Source organism: Dermochelys coriacea, chromosome 1, assembly GCF_009764565.3.
Source record: "Dermochelys coriacea isolate rDerCor1 chromosome 1, rDerCor1.pri.v4, whole genome shotgun sequence".
NCBI classification, from domain to species: Eukaryota; Metazoa; Chordata; order Testudines; family Dermochelyidae; genus Dermochelys; species Dermochelys coriacea.
Window position 1 is genome coordinate 120,673,473 of NC_050068.2, and position 17,709 is coordinate 120,691,181.

General features: G+C 42.1%; 1 long non-coding RNA gene across 1 annotated transcript in view; it reads right to left on the reverse strand.

The window, feature by feature from the left end:
- Positions 1-5,075: 5,075 nt before the first annotated feature.
- LOC122455695 overlaps positions 5,076-17,709 on the reverse strand; it is a 46,132-nt gene continuing 33,498 nt past the window's right edge. The window contains exons 3-4 of the long non-coding RNA XR_006274102.1: positions 7,573-7,612; positions 5,076-5,382 (exon numbers count right to left, since the gene is read on the reverse strand). This is a non-coding gene — a long non-coding RNA (uncharacterized LOC122455695). The remainder of the gene's footprint in view (positions 5,383-7,572; positions 7,613-17,709) is intronic.

Sequence of the window (17,709 nt, forward strand, 5' to 3'; positions counted from 1 at the left end):
ATATCAGAGGAACAGTGGGGGGTGGGGTGGGAGGGAGAAATACCATGGGGAAATAGTTTTACTTTGTGTAATGACTCATCCATTCCCAGTCTCTATTCAAGCCTAAGTTAATTGTATCCAGTTTGCAAATTAATTCCAATTCAGCAGTCTCTCGTTGGAGTCTGTTTTTGAAGCTTTTTTGTTGAAGTATTGCCACTCTTAGGTCTGTGATCGAGTGACCAGAGAGATTGAAGTGTTCTCCAACTGGTTTTTGAATGTTATAATTCTTGACGTCTGATTTGTGTCCATTCATTCTTTTACGTAGAGACTGTCCAGTTTGGCCAATGTACATGGCAGAGGGGCATTGCTGGCACATGATGGCATATATCACATTGGTAGATGCGCAGGTGAACGAGCCTCTGATAGTGGCTGATGTGATTAGGCCGTATGATGGTATCCCCTGAATAGATATGCGGACAGAGTTGGCAACGGGCTTTGTTGCAAGGATAGGTTCCTGGGTTAGTGGTTCTGTTGTGTGGTGTGTGGTTGCTGGTGAGGATTTGCTTCAGATTGGGGGGCTGTCTGTAAGCAAGGACTGGTCTGTCTCCCAAGATCTGTGAGAGTGATGGGTCGTCCTTCAGGATAGGTTGTAGATCCTTGATGATGTGTTGGAGAGGTTTTAGTTGGGGGCTGAAGGTGATGGCTAGTGGCGTTCTGTTGTTTTCTTTGTTGGGCCTGTCCTGTAGTAGGTGACTTCTGGGTACTCTTTTGGCTCTGTCAATCTGTTTCTTCACTTCAGCAGGTGGGTATTGTAGTTGTAGGAATGCATGATAGAGATCTTGTAGGTGTTTGTCTCTGTCTGAGGGGTTGGAGCAAATGCGGTTATATCGTAGCGCTTGGCTGTAGACAATGGATCGAGTGGTATGATCTGGATGAAAGCTAGAGGCATGTAGGTAGGAATAGCGGTCAGTAGGTTTCCGATATAGGGTGGTGTTTATGTGCGGACTCCTCCTGAAGGTCGAAACAGCAGCCTGGATTTCTACATAGAGTGCTTCCGCCGACGTGCACGAGCTGAAATTGTGGAAAAGCAGCTTCGCTTACCCCATAACCTCAGCCATGCAGAACACAGTGCCATCCACAGCCTCAGAAACAACTCTGACATCATAATCAAAAAGGCTGACAAAGGAGGTGCTGTCGTCATCATGAATAGGTCGGAGTATGAACAAGAGGCTACTAGGCAGCTCTCCAACACCACTTTCTACAAGCCATTACCCTCTGATCCCACTGAGAGTTACCAAAAGAAACTACAGCATTTGCTCAAGAAACTCCCTGAAAAAGCACAAGAACAAATCCGCACAGACACACCCCTGGAGTCCCGACCTGGGGTATTCTATCTGCTACCCAAGATCCATAAACCTGGAAATCCTGGACGCCCCATCATCTCAGGCATTGGCACCCTGACAGCAGGATTGTCTGGCTATGTAGACTCCCTCCTCAGGCCCTTCGTTACCAGCACTCCCAGCTATCTTCGAGACACCACTGACTTCCTGAGGAAACTACAGTCCATCGGTATTTTCCTAAAAACACCATCCTAGCCACTATGGATGTAGAAGCCCTCTACACCAACATTCCACACAAAGATGGACTACGAGCCGTCAGGAACAGTATCCCCGATACTGTCACGGCTAACCTGGTGGCTGAACTTTGTGACTTTGTCCTGACCCATAACTATTTCACATTTGGTGACAATGTATACCTTCAAATCAGCGGCACTGCGATGGGTACCCGCATGGCCCCACAGTATGCCAACATTTTTATGGCTGACTTAGAACAACGCTTCCTCAGCTCTCGTCCCCTAATGCCCCTACTCTACTTGCGCTACATTGATGACATCTTCATCATCTGGACCCATGGAAAAGAAGCTCTTGAGGAATTCCACCATGATTTCAACAATTTCCATCCCACCATCAACCTCAGCCTGGACCAGTCCACACAAGAGATCCACTTCCTGGACACTACGCTGCTAATAAGCGATGGTCACATAAACACCACCCTATATCGGAAACCTACTGACCGCTATTCCTACCTACATGCCTCTAGCTTTCATCCAGATCATACCACTCGATCCATTGTCTACAGCCAAGCGCTACGATATAACCGCATTTGCTCCAACCCCTCAGACAGAGACAAACACCTACAAGATCTCTATCATGCATTCCTACAACTACAATACCCACCTGCTGAAGTGAAGAAACAGATTGACAGAGCCAAAAGAGTACCCAGAAGTCATCTACTACAGGACAGGCCCAACAAAGAAAACAACAGAACGCCACTAGCCATCACCGTCAGCCCCCAACTAAAACCTCTCCAACGCATCATCAAGGATCTACAACCTATCCTGAAGGACGACCCATCACTCTCACAGATCTTGGGAGACAGACCAGTCCTTGCTTACAGACAGCCCCCCAATCTGAAACAAATCCTCACCAGCAACCACACACCACACAACAGAACCACTAACCCAGGAACCTATCCTTGCAACAAAGCCCGTTGCCAACTCTGTCCGCATATCTATTCAGGGGATACCATCATACGGCCTAATCACATCAGCCACTATCAGAGGCTCGTTCACCTGCGCATCTACCAATGTGATATATGCCATCATGTGCCAGCAATGCCCCTCTGCCATGTACATTGGCCAAACTGGACAGTCTCTACGTAAAAGAATGAATGGACACAAATCAGACGTCAAGAATTATAACATTCAAAAACCAGTTGGAGAACACTTCAATCTCTCTGGTCACTCGATCACAGACCTAAGAGTGGCAATACTTCAACAAAAAAGCTTCAAAAACAGACTCCAACGAGAGACTGCTGAATTGGAATTAATTTGCAAACTGGATACAATTAACTTAGGCTTGAATAGAGACTGGGAATGGATGAGTCATTACACAAAGTAAAACTATTTCCACATGGTATTTCTCCCTCCCACCCCACCCCCCACTGTTCCTCTGATATTCTTGTTATCTGCTGGAATTAGCCTACCTTGCTTGTCACCATGAAAGGTTTTCCTCCCCCCCCCCCCGCTGCTGGTGATGGCTTATCTTAAGTGATCACTCTCCTTACAGTGTGTATGATAAACCCATTGTTTCATGTTCTCTCTCTGTGTGTGTATTTAAATCTCTCCTCTGTTTTTTCCATCAAATGCATCTGATGAAGTGAGCTGTAGCTCACGAAAGCTTATGCTCTAATAAATTTGTTAGTCTCTAAGGTGCCACAAGTACTCCTTTTCTTTTTGCGAATACAGACTAACAGGGCTGCTACTCTGAAACCTCTCTATATGTGTGTATCCTTTTGGTATTTCAAACTTATGCTATGCCTCTGGGTGACATCCCAGACAAGTTGGTGTCAGCTATGCCTAACCTGCTTGATGGCCCCTTAAGGACCAACAACTATACAACTGACCCATTGAGAGAAGGCAGACATGCCTTGTGACTCAGCAAGGTATGCAGAGACATGCCTATGGACAGAGCTCTGAGGTTTTTCCATGCCATGTGATGGAATGCTTGTCTTTGGAACAAAGAAAGAGAGACCACATGGCAAGAGAATATAAAAAGCTGCTGCAGCTCCTCCATCTGGTCTTCAATCCCGCTTCATACCTCTGGAGGAACTTTGCTACACTGAAGCTTTGAACCAAGGACTGAAAGACCCATCCCAGATGTACTCCAGAGACTTGATTTAAACCTGCAGTTTATTCCATCACTGCTACAAACCTGAACCGAGAACTTTGCCATTACTATATGGAATTGATTCCATTTAACCAATTCTAGCTCTCATTTATATTTTTTTCCTTTTATGAATAAACCTTTAGATTTTAGATTCTAAAGGATTGGCAACAGCGTGATTTGTGGGTAAGATCTGATTTGTATATTGACCTTGGTCTGGGGCATGGTCCTTTGGGATCGAAAGAATCATTTTTTCTTTTACTGGGGTATTGGTTTTCATAACCATTCGTCCCCATAACGAGTGGCACTGGTGATGATACTGGGAAACTGGAGTATCTAAGGGAATTGCTTGTGTGACTTGTGGTTAGCCACTGGGGTAAAACCAAAGTCCTCTCTGTCAGGCTGGTTTGGTTTGCCTTGGTGTGCATAGAAACCCCAGCCTTGGGCCGTAACTGCCCTGCTTAAAGCAATTTGTCCTGAATTGGCACTCTCAGTTGGGTCCCACCAGAACCAACATCGTTACAGTTCCATCTTGGAGAACTGAAGTCTCATTGAAGGGAATGTCTCCTGTATGCATTTCTTGCAGGTGTCTCGAGTCTAAGGCTATGTCTACACTACCATGGTAAGTCGACCTACGCTACGCAACTCCAGCTATGTGAATAATGTAGCCGGAGTTGACGTACCTTAGGTTGAGTTACCGTGGGGTCTACACTGCGGGGGGTCGATGGGAGAAACTCTCCCGTCAACTTACTTTACTCTTCTCGTCAGGGGTAGAGTACAGGGGGTCGACTGGAGAGCGATCTGCTGTCGATTTGGCGGGTCTTCACTAGACCCGCTAAATTGACCGCTGGTGAATCAATCTCAGCGTGTCGATCCTGGCTGTAGTGCAGACGTAGCCTCAGAAACAACTATTCCCCTATCCCCCATCCCCGCCCAAGGGACACAAGTGGTCTTTTGGTTAAGGCACAGCATTGCAATTCAGGAGATTTGGGTTCAATTCCCAGGTTTACTACCGATTTTGTTTGATCCTGAGTAAGTCGCTTCACCTCTCGGTGCTTCAGTTCCTCATTTGTAAAATGGAGGCAATAGTATTTCCTTTTTCTGTCTTGTTGAAGTGATTCTTGAGAAGAGACTATTCCTTACTATGCTTCTGTACAGTGCCAGAACACTGGGGCCCTGATCTTGGTTATGGCCTCCAGGGTTTACTGTAATACAAATAATAACACCAGCACATTTGGGAGGAAGGGCAGAGAAAGTAGTTCACACCCATCTCTCTCTGGCAGCAGGCCTAGACCTGTCAAGAGTAACCTCATCTCGGCAAGACTGCTTGAGAGAGCAGAGCACAGATGTTTCTATATTTTCCCGTTAGTGATGGCATCTTCAAAATCCTTCCCCTGTAGACAAGGTTTAAGTCTCATGGTTGACTACCCAGACATTTTTCTTTGGACAGCTTTGCAATTGAATTGTAAATGCTTCACTATTATTCAGCCTTCTCTCCCATGCAGTGTGCAGTAAGGATATGTATTAGCATAGAATGCCAGCGCTGCAGACAGTTCTAACCCCCTTTTTCACTGTCCTTCCATTGCCTAGTATGTTATAGCACACATTTTCCTAAAATTAGGAAATGTACCTTGGTTCAGCTTGGTGTCCAGTTCTGAAATGAACTCATGCGCAGTTGCTGTAATTACAAAAGATGCATAGAATCAATCTTTGTTTCCTCAGAGATCCCAAACTTTCTTGCCTGTTTTTATAAATCAATGTGAAATCTATACTGATTTAGCTTTGTTTATATATTGTTGGAAGCTAAAGACCAGAGTACCAGTAAACCTACAGGTTTCAGAGTAGCAGCCGTGTTAGTCTGTATTCGCAAAAAGAACAGGAATACTTGTGGCACCTTAGAGACTAACAAATTTATTTGAGCATAAGCTTTTGTGAGCTACAGCTCACTTCATCACAGGCTATCTTCTTTACTAACCTACATTGCAGTACTTAGAAATAAATGGGACTGAACCTCATTAACACTAAAGCCACTTTACACTGCTCTAAAAGAAAAGGAGTACTTGTGGCACCTTAGAGACTAACACATTTATTTGAGCATAAGCTTTCGTGAGCTACAGCTCACTTCATCGGATGCATTTTTGAAGTGAGCTGTAGCTCACGAAAGCTTATGCTCAAATAAATTTGTTAGTCTCTAAGGTGCCACAAGTACTCATTTTCTTTGTGCGAATACAGACTAACACGGCTGCTACTCTGAAACCTGTCTTTACACTGCTCTAGAAGTGTAAAGGGGCCTTTAAGTAGATGTAAAATGAGCATTGTAAAGTGGTCTTAGTGTAAATAAGAATCAGGCCCAAATAAATATGGTAAAACTTAATTGTGATTTATAGTCAATTTTGACCAGTAAATATTCAGTTCCCCTAGAGCTTAGCAATTACAGACAGAAATATGAAGCACTTTGTTGCCATGTTTGCACTGATATGACTCAGACCAGAAGTGATTCTGTGCTCTTGGGATTATATCATAACCCTGAAAGGTTGAGTTGACCTTACTTCTGTTAAGAGAGGCACCAGGTAATAGACTAGTGCTTCTGCACAAGTGGCTGGGGATTTAACAAGCACCTCATTTGGAAGCTTCACTATTTTAAAACAGATGTTGAAAATCAATGTATATGTTACCAGCATTGGAAGAACATCTTACTGAGCTATATTATATTGCCAGAGATCAGCCATTTATTTTCAGTTTTTGTATGGAAGCTTAGTGGTGGATTTAATTTTTAGTTAGCATTTTTGTTATTTGCAGAGGACAATTAAATACTTGCAAAAATGAAAAAGGTCAGCCAAAGCACTGGGAAATCTACATATGAATGATTCTGAACCCAAAAGCTGCTGCTTGTAATGACAAGAAGGGAGGTGAAAAGTAAACATTGATTGAACTTCTTGTTGGGGTCAAGGTCAAGAAAAATGTATTTTTATGAATCAATCCATTTGACAACATGCAGGTTGTCTATTTTTGAATGATGTTTTCTACTCCATATATAAACTACCTTGTCTCATTTGAAATTAAAAACAAAACAAGTGGATGATGCTGAAGATTCTCTTTTGTCACAGGTGAGGAATGAGACAATACATTGTTTCAGGTCAATATTTACTTTTGTACAGTTCATTCATTAACAAAAATATCTAAATTAGTGTTTCTATATTCAATGTTATTATATTGCTCAATTAAATGTTCCCTGATTTTCAATTATTATTCTGATTAATTCAGTTTACACTGATAATGTTATACGCTTCAACATGAAATTGGAAAAAATAAATCCCCTAAAAACAAAAAGTTAACTTTTTCCTTACAGGATCCAAAGGAGATGTATACACAAACAAATCTTTACCATGGAATTAAAATGCTTTGGTTTGACTTCTTCGCCAAGGCTCCCAATTTCCCAAAAACATTATTACAATTATATAGAGTTCTCAATTAAAATTTGCTTGACATAACAAGTGCTTGTAATCACTTGTGAAAACTGGAATCAAGGTGTTAGTGTAATATATAATACTATTTACTTTTTAATGTTGGCAACAATACTTTTATAGATACAGTATTTATAAGTGAGCCATATGGGTTAATTACTTACTAGATAGGAAATATTTATCCAGAATATTGTATCTACCATGTGTAAATTATTCTTCAGAAAGAACACTCATTGGCAGAATTTGTGGTCAATTTGTGAAATACTGAACTGAATGTCTCAGTGCAATGAAGGTCATTTTAAGCTAATTTTAATATTGTTTTTAAACACTCAGGACCATATCTGTGGTATGCTGATTTTCCACACTTGTTGATCTGACCTCAGTCCCACTTTGACAATACTCACGTTTATGTGGATAGGAAGGGATAATGGAACAATTCTTCATCTAGAATTTTCATAAAAGAAACAAAAGATCATTAACATTGGTCATTTAAGAAAACCCACAAAGCAAACAACCTTTGTTTCCTTTTCACAGAAGTCATGTGTTATTTACACCAAGGGAAAAGCAAACAGACCATCTCAGTAAGTGATGCCCAGTGACATTTCATGTATGTTCTACATTACCATTATTGTGCTGTTCAATGAAAAAGTGTAGTTACCATGGCAAGTGCTATATAACATACCCATTTAACTATAGACTATTTATGTAGATCATAAGAACTTTAGTCTGTTTTATGCAGCAACATCCTGAGCCAAATTTTCCTTCTTAGGCAAGTAGTGCTATGGGGTATGGAGAGCTGGATATGACCTATATATTGTCTCATTTTAAAATTTTTATTTCCTTCACTCAGTAAGTTACAAAGAATGTTTTTATCTTTACCTTGCTTTTTATTTTTAAATTTTGCATTCACTTCGAAACATGAAAAACAAACAAACAGGCTGAACCATAACATTTAAAAGGATAGGTTTGAAAATTTATATTAGTCTAAGTGCTCTAGAAGAGTGCATGTACATGCAGGCCTGCCGATGTGCGGGAGTGGGGGGATTGCCCAAGGGCCCGGGCGGTTTAAAAGGGCCCGGGGGCCCTTGGCAACTGCTGCCAAGCCCTGGGTTCTTTTAAATTGCCCGGATGAGAGCCATAGGGCTCCTAAGTGTGTGCGACTGCTCCAGGCCCCGTGCTTGGGGGGGCCCCATGGGCTGGTGCGATTGGCCAGCATGGTCGGTCCCGGAAGTGACGGATTTGTCACTTCCACCCCAGGCCCTGCACCCCACCAGGAACGGCCCTGGACCTGGGGCCTGGAATTGCTGTTGGTGGGCCTGTGTACATAACAGAGGCCATTTTTACCCTAGTAATGAGCATTTAATAAACAATAGCTGCTAATATTTACTTTAAAACATGTTGTGGTCTAGGTAACCCAACAGGTTATTATTGTACTATAGTCTAGTGGGCCAGTAGAATAATTCACTAGGTCATTCACATAGCGTTGTTTCAAATTTTGGGTTAGGGTTAATAAGGAAGGATTTGTAGTCTAATCTAGGCTCTAACCTTGGTAAGGACCTCAGGTGATCTCCATATTGTTAAGGCAGACATCACCAGGTATTTCTGTTTTGCATAGGGTATGTCTACGCTTCGAGCTGTGATTCCCAGCTCATGGAAACATCCTTACGCTAGCTCTCATTAAGCTAGCATGCTAAAAATAGAATGCAGCCATGGTGGTGTAAGCGGCAGGATGCGTTAGCCATCCTGAATATCTATCTAGGGTGTTGGATGGGTATGTATTCGGTGGCTAGTCTGTCCTGACAAGAGCTTGAGTGAGTATATCTCATCAAGCTGAGAATCACACCCCAACTTGAAATGCAGACATATAGAAAGTGAAAGAAAATGGAAAACTAAGGGTATGAGCGAATTTTGACACTTAGGAAGACATGGCATCTAGCTGTTGAGATATGCAGTATCAAGAAAGAAGGAACTGTTCAAACCAGCAGGAGAAATTACCCTCTGCCTTAGTCTCTGATTAAGTCAATTCTTCAAGAAAAGGTGCTCACTGGGGACTAGGCATTGGGATTGGGCTGACATTCCTGGAAGAATGGATTGCCCTGCAAGCTATTTTACCATCTCATTTCAGGACTGGTGTATCTATGTATATAAAACAAGTTAAAACATAGAGTATATCCAGACTCCACATTACTGATTTGTCATCCACTGGGAAACCAACCTCCAATGCCCTGAAAACCTGCTACTTCTTTCCAGATGGTGACACTCTTGTCAGAAGAAGGGGCAACAATATGATATTTCTTTAACCAGTCCCAATATTATTCAAATTTGTTCAGTTTGTATCTGAGGAATAGAAGGTTTTGATTACACATCTGCTATTAAATGAACTCATGCTAAATAAGGATTCCTTTGGTATCTTGCATTGGTTTAATATAATGAAGGAGAGTTTGTATCTAGACAATTTTAGAGTAGCAGCCCTGTTAGTCTGTATTCGCAAAAAGAAAAGGAGTACTCGTGGCACCTTAGAGACTAACAAATTTATTAGAGCATAAGCTTTCGTGAGCTACAGCTCACTTCAGTGCATCCGATGAAGTGAGCTGTAGCTCACGAAAGCTTATGCTCTAATAAATTTGTTAGTCTCTAAGGTGCCACAAGTACTCCTTTTCTTTTTATCTAGACAGTGTTTCATCATAATGTCTAATAAAGTTATATTTTTTCCCTACTGAATGGGAGCAATCTCAAATTCAGTTGAAATTTGGACTTCCACATGGTCATTAGGTTAGTGGGGTTAATGTCAATATTTACTTGTTTGTTTGTCCTTTTATATGATGCACCAAACAGCTACCAGATGCATTTACAATGAACAACACAAATATCAACATTGAATAGCAGTCAAATCAATATTAACTAATACAAACATGAACAAAACTGTCCCACAAAAACAAACAAAACAACACCCAGAAAACCTAGTTTTCCCCATGCAGATTCATGGGAAAAGTCTAGCTAAGTAGATAAGCCATGTAACATATCCTAGCGTTGAACAAATTTGGGCTTTATCAGACCAAGGGAGTGAGTTTGAGTTGAAGGCCCTCCACTGAGACCTCATACATATAAACTTGAAAGCTATTAGCTAGAATGTCTCAGATGATGAGCTGCGAGGTTAAAACATGAAGAACGCGATGTCTTCTAAGATACATCGGATCCAAATCTTAAAGAGCTTGACAGATCAAAAACAGCTTTTTGATTTGCACCTGGGAAATGAATTAGAAGCTAGCGAAGTCTATGGAGCATCATTATACTGTGGTCCCTGTGAGTGACATCCAAGTAAATGAGTATCTGTATTCTGCAATAGCTGTGGTCTTTGCCTCCAAGTTAAACACACTGCAGTTACCCATGGATAACTACGGCAAAGGCTACATCTCAAAGAAAAGCCCTGAATCCCCTCAACAAATATAGATGATAAAAACAATCTTGGCTACCACTGCTGTCTCAACACCCAGAAACAACCAAAGATTCAGTTCTTCTTCTTGTGTCCTTGTCATAAACTAGATTTTTTTGCAGAACTGTGCACAAGCGATGAGTCTTTCCGTCACTGCAGCCAGGTCCTCCTTTGTACAGGTCTCGGCAAATGAGAAGGTGCTCCATGGTCTGCACCTCACTGCACTCACATGTATTCATGTTATTAGAGTCGCCCCATTTGATCATGATAGTCTTTGATCTGCCAGTTTGCGTGTGCAGGTGGTTCAGACATCGCCACGTTGACTAGTTTGTATTGACCCCTCTGGAAAGATCCTCCTGGGGTTCCAGATCTATTTCAGTGCATCCAACTGCACATAGTCTTTCATTCCAAAGCCTCAGTAGTGCCTTGCCAACTTTCGTATCCAAAGGCACAACAATGGTGATAAAACTCTTTAGTGATTTAAGGTGTTTGGTTACTCCTGTGTGACTATAAGGAATGCTTTGGATCTTCCATCTGCTGTGATTTTTCTCTCTGACTTGCTACCTTCCTCTTGATATCAAATGGTTCAATACCAGCCAGTAATTACAGGCTACCTTTGGTCTTGGCTTTAGACATCCTGTTATTATATGACAGCTGTCATTTAGAACTGGGTCTAGTTTCTTGGCATGGACAGATCATTCCCACACTGGATGTGCATACTCTGCTATGGAGTAGCACACAGCAATAGCAGTGGTTTGCAGAGTGGCTGGATTGATTCCCCACTTGGAGGTGACCAACTTTTGGAAGATGTTGTTGCAAGCACAAACTTTTCCTTTTGTCTCCTCTACATGTGCTTTGAAGGAAAGTGTTCAGACCAATGTCACTCCCAGGTAGACAGTATTTGGGTGATTAGCCAGTGGGTTTCCAACCCAGGTGATGTAGTTTCTGCTTGGTGTCTCAATGGCATAGGTGAAAAGCAGTCACCTGTGTCTTGGTTGGGTTGGCGTGAAGCTGGTTCTTATTGTAATAAGTTGAGAGGTTGCTCACAATCTGTTCTCAATAGAGGTAAAGTCCTCCTGTGACGTGATGCTTAGATCATTGGTGTCTATGAAGCTCCTCATATTGCTCTGTATGGGCTAGTCATTGGTATACATGTTGAAGAGGGTTGGTGCTAGCACACTGGCCTGTGGGAGGCTATTTCATTGTTGTCTCCAGCAGCTGTTTCTTGCACAGTTTTATGTAAAAATGTCTGGTCTCCAAAGTGATTGGATGAGCTGCACTAGATGGTAGTCATGCATCATATCATAGACTTTGCCAAACAAGTTTTGATGGCTGACTGTATTGTATTGTATGCTGCTGTTATCATCCTGTGATCCTACACCCCATATTCTTCATAGAGATATGCTTATGATATGAATATGGCATAACTAAGGTATGTATTATGCAAGATGGGTCATGCAAGGTATCATTGGAAAGGTTATGATTTACTGAATGTGATTATCCAATGTGTATGCATGTGTCATTTCTGTATCTGAAGTTAGAAATATTGACTATGTAATAATTACAATTGTGTTTTCACCCAGGGAATGCCCACCAGACAGTATGCAAACAGCCTGGATGGGCCATTAGGAGGGACAATAGGACTTTGAAGATGTTAATCTCCTACCTTCCTGAGAAGTTTCCTGGGATGCTGCTTTAACACTGCAGGGTCAGGTGATCATGTCACCTGCTAATGGACATCATTTTGGACTTCTAGTATTTTTCCACTGGAAGGGGATGGGGGCCAAACTAGGAAACAAAGGATTCCCGCCATATGTAAATCCTATTTAAGGCGGGGGGTGAGTTAATCTTGGCTCTTTTCCACTGCCTCCCCACCCAAGAAGGAAGACTGCTGAAAACACCTGAAGAAACAAAGAAACTAAGATGGGGGAGAGGGAGGAAGGGGCTGAGCCCAGGTGAGAAAGGTCAGCCTGTGAAGGGTTTACGTGGAGATTTAAGCTGCAAGCAGTGCAGTTTACCTTAAAGAAACTCTGCAACCTGCATAGAACATCTAGGGTGAGAAATTACGATTTGTAGCCAATTTCTTTCATGTAATAAGCTTAGTTTACATGTTTTGTTTTATTTGCTCAGTGATCTGCTTTATTCTGTTTGCTATCCCTTATAATCGCTTACAATCTACCTTTTGTAGTTAATAAACTCATTTTTTGTTTATTCTATAACCAGTTTGTGCAATTCATAACTAGGGTGGGGGAGAGAGACTAAAAACTGCACGTCTTCCTCCATATTGAGGAAGGGAACAAATTTCATTTCTATGCTGTGTAGATCTCTACACAGTACAAGACAATATAAAATTTTGGGTTTACACTCCAGAAGGTGTGTGCATCAGAGTGCTGGGCAATTCCCTGAGCTGAGTCTTTCCACACAGAGCTGATTGCAGACTCTGTGTGATTCTACAGCTGGGTGTGTCCCTACCTCTATGTATGTGTGTGTGTGTGCGCGCGCAGAAGGACAGGGTGAGGGAGCCCAGGCTGGTGGAACTAGCGGGCTCAGTGGGACCCCAATAATATCAGGTGGCATCCCAGAAGGTATCACACATCCCTCTCTTGACTCCGTCTTCTGTATGCTGGATGATATTTAGTATTTGGCCATACAGGACTTTCCTCGTCTAAATCTGGCTCGTTCTGGTACTAGATGCTGTTTGATATGAGGTGAGAGGTGATTGAGAATAAGACATTCATAGAGTTTATAAAGGTGGCATAGAAGAGATATTGACCTGAAGTTCTTTGGGTCAGAGGCATCTTTCCCTGCCTTTAATAGAGCGATTACAGGGGGTCATTGCCATAATTTAGGTAATCTAAGGGTTGATGACCAATTGTTTAAAGGCATAATACCCTAATTTGGTTGCAGGACCAAAGTTCTTAATCTGCTTCATAAGTATGTTGTTGAGTCCAGCTGCTTTGCTGTTTAAGTGACTTATTCTGGCATTAATTAATTCATCTATTGTATATGGAGCATGTTAGGATATAGATATGCAGGCCTGCCTGTAAAGGCCTATACTTTAAGAATTTAGGTTTTTTTTTTATTTAACTAGTAATAGAGGTATACAAGAAAGAATCTGTGTAAGTGCCTTCTCTCACTGTGACAGTCTAAGGCCCTGTTCTTAGGCCAATGCCTTTGGCTAAGCAGCAGAAACAGCCATAAACTGGGAAGCGTACGGTCACATCCCAAACTAGTCAATATGGGGCTCTTAGGAAGGTGATCTGATCCATCACCTCCAGAGAAAGGGAAGAGCCTAGAAGATGTAAAAGAAAATTTAGGCTGATAGTTTTCTGTCTGGTAAGAACTCACTTATCAATAGACACAGCTGGGAAATCTCAGTCCCTGGAAAAATCATGGAGCAGGTCCTCAAAGAATCAATCCTGAAGCACTTAGAGGAGAGGAAAGTGATCAGGAACAGTCAGCATGGATTCACCAAGGGAAGGTCATGCCTGACTAATCTAATCGCCTTTTATGATGAGATTACTGGTTCTGTGGATGAAGGGAAAGCAGTGGATGTATTGTTTCTTGACTTTAGCAAAGCTTTTGACACGGTCTCCCACAGCATTCTTGTCAGCAAGTTAAGGAAGTATGGGCTGGATGAATGCACTATAAGGTGGGTAGAAAGCTGGCTAGATTGTCGGGCTCAACGGGTAGTGATCAATGGCTCCATGTCTAGTTGGCAGCCGGTGTCAAGTGGAGTGCCCCAGGGGTCGGTCCTGGGGCCCGTTTTGTTCAATATCTTCATAAATGATCTGGAGGATGGTGTGGATTGCACTCTCAGCAAATTTGCGGATGATACTAAACTGGGAGGAGTGGTAGATACGCTGGAGGGGAGGGATAGGATACAGAAGGACCTAGACAAATTGGAGGATTGGGCCAAAAGAAATCTAATGAGGTTCAATAAGGATAAATGCAGGGTCCTGCACTTAGGATGGAAGAATCCAATGCACCGCTACAGACTAGGGACCGAATGGCTCGGCAGCAGTTCTGCGGAAAAGGACCTAGGGGTGACAGTGGACGAGAAGCTGGATATGAGTCAGCAGTGTGCCCTTGTTGCCAAGAAGGCCAATGGCATTTTGGGTTGTATAAGTAGGGGCATAGCGAGCAGATCGAGGGACGTGATCGTTCCCCTCTATTCGACACTGGTGAGGCCTCATCTGGAGTACTGTGTCCAGTTTTGGGCCCCACACTACAGGAAGGATGTGGATAAATTGGAAAGAGTACAACGAAGGGCAACAAAAATGATTAGGGGTCTAGAGCACATGACTTATGAGGAGAGGCTGAGGGAGCTGGGATTGTTTAGTCTGCAGAAGAGAAGAATGAGGGGGGATTTGATAGCTGCTTTCAACTACCTGAAAGGGGGTTTCAAAGAGGATGGCTCTAGACTGTTCTCAATGGTAGCAGATGACAGAACGAGGAGTAATGGTCTCAAGTTGCAATGGGGGAGGTTTAGATTGGATATTAGGAAAAACTTTTTCACTAAGAGGGTGGTGAAACACTGGAATGCGTTACCTAGGGAGGTGGTAGAATCTCCTTCCTTAGAGGTTTTTAAGGTCAGGCTTGACAAAGCCCTGGCTGGGATGATTTAACTGGGACTTGGTCCTGCTTTGAGCAGGGGGTTGGACTAGATGACCTTCTGGGGTCCCTTCCAACCCTGATATTCTATGATTCTATGATTCTATGAAATCCTTATGTCTTTATAGATGTAATTGTGAAATCCTCATTTCTGTATTGTTTTGTCATTATAGTTCCCACTTTGCTATTGTTTATTTTCATGGTCTCTGTCTGGTTCTGTGATTGTTTCTGTCTGCTGTATAATTAATTTTGCTGGGTGTAAACTAATTAAGGTGGTGGGATATAATTGGTTAGCTAATCATGTTACAATATGTTAGGATTGATTAGGTAAATTTCAGTAGAATGATTGGTTAAGGTATAGCTAAGAATATTACTATATAAATTAGCGGCAAACAGGAAGTAAATTGGGATTCGAAAATAAGGAAAAAGGAACTTGGATTTAAGCTTGCTGGAAGTTCACCCCAATAAACGTCGAATTGTTTGCACCTTCGGACTTCGGGTATTGCTGCTCTCTTGCTGCGAGAAGGACCAGGAAGTGGAAGAGTGAAGGAATAAACTCTCTAACAGCGCACTGAAATTATTTTCTTCCAAACGAGTTTGTCATCTAATTAATATTGTAGGCTGCTTGTTCAGAGCTTTCCTGTTGAGCAGAAACCAGTGTGCACCTGATTTAGCTATGATATTGTGGTGTTGCTCTACTTTTTTTGGATCATTATTCAGCTTGTGAAAGGTCAACCAGGCTTTCTTATTAGTGTGGATCACGTCTATTCCTTTGATTAATTCTTTCCCATTCTGTTGCTTTTCATCTTCTCTTTTGCACATAATTTCTATGTTGCTGTCAACAAAGGTGTGGTCTGGATTATAGCTTCCCCTCCATTTGGAGCTGTTAAAGGACCTGGGTAATTTTGAGCCATAGATCAGGCTTAGGTGATATGCCTCGGCTCACATCTCAACCAAGTCGCCATTCCCATAGTTTTCGCTATAACGCCATGTGACACAGTGGCTATTAAAGTCACCAATGATCATGTATGCTTTGCCATGGTCTATGTTTCCTGGGCTCATAAAGGCAAACCTCTCCCCTGGGGGCTTGTAAATGGATGTTATGGAGATGTTGTCCATATTGATGGTCCAGATCAGTAAAATGTCATTTTACTCTGTCATAGATGTTGTGTTGACAGTGAGCTCTGGTTTCATGAAGATAATGCTATGGCTAATCTCATCCCAGGAATCCATGACCTATTGTTATTTGGCCCTCTGTATGTCTCTTGGAGACAAAGCATATGACATCTGTAGTTGGTGCACATCCTGGCGAGGATGTCCTGTTTTACTTCCTCCTGTGAGTTCTTCAGTGTTTGCAGACATGACCAGTAAAGTAAAGGATTCAGTAAAGTACACTTACAGTCGATTATACACCTTTGAGTCAAATCCACCATAAGATGTAAGATGGGCTCTTCACCTCTTCAAATGGACTAAAGAGTCCATTTAGTAAATATATCTATGACACTCCACTTGATTTTTCCCCTTTATTTGTCAAGCAGAAGCTCTTGTTCCTTTGAGAAACTTTGATTGCTCATCCTTTTGTGACACATCATAGTGGTTGTGTTGGATCATATTAAAGAAGTTCTGTATTAAAATCACAAATGAGTTTGATTCCCCATAGTTTAACATAGTGTAACAACAGAAACAGCACCCAGAGACTCCTGCCCTTTTGTTGTATTCATCTCGCTTTGTTAACAATTGTGATTAAAATAGAGATAGAGGATGTATGTGGATGGATGCTTGGTGTGGATAATAACTGAATGATCAGGGAGGTGCCAGTCTAAGAATCCAGTGTGCATTGGCTGAAGAAGGCATCAAGTGGAAATAACCAGAGGATCCTCGGAGGGCAGACTGGAATCCACCCAACAGCCTCAAGGATGGGAGAACCAAAGAACAAGATAACATCTGGCAGCACAGAGCCATCAGGAATGTGCCATCTGCTGATTGATTCAGCAACAGCATGATGAAGCAATTCCCATAGACTGGCATAGGAAGAAATTCCTATAAAACTGGACTCTAGAAAGTGAGAACTTTGGGGTCTGATTCTGCAAACCAACTTCCAGGAGCATCAGATGAGCATCTGACAAGGCCCTGCTCCCGCCTCATGTCCAGGCCAACTGGCCAGTGGCTTGGCATGAGCAACTCTAAGGCTGGAAACTATGATAACAACCTTGCAGAACCTGTGTGTGTATGAATGAATATGTGAATAATTATGAAATTGAATGGAATGTTATAGCTATAACTAGCTGCTTACTATGATTCTATCTGTATTCACAGTAAATGTGGCATTTTGCATTTTCCCCTTTAATAAGATCCTGCTGGTTTTTATTTTATTGGTAAAACAGTTGATTGTTCTATACTTACTCAAATGTGACAGAAGTGACCAAAGAAGGGTATTATTCAGATTCTCAGAAGAGTAATGGAGTAAATACAATAGTATGAAGTTAAGGAAGGA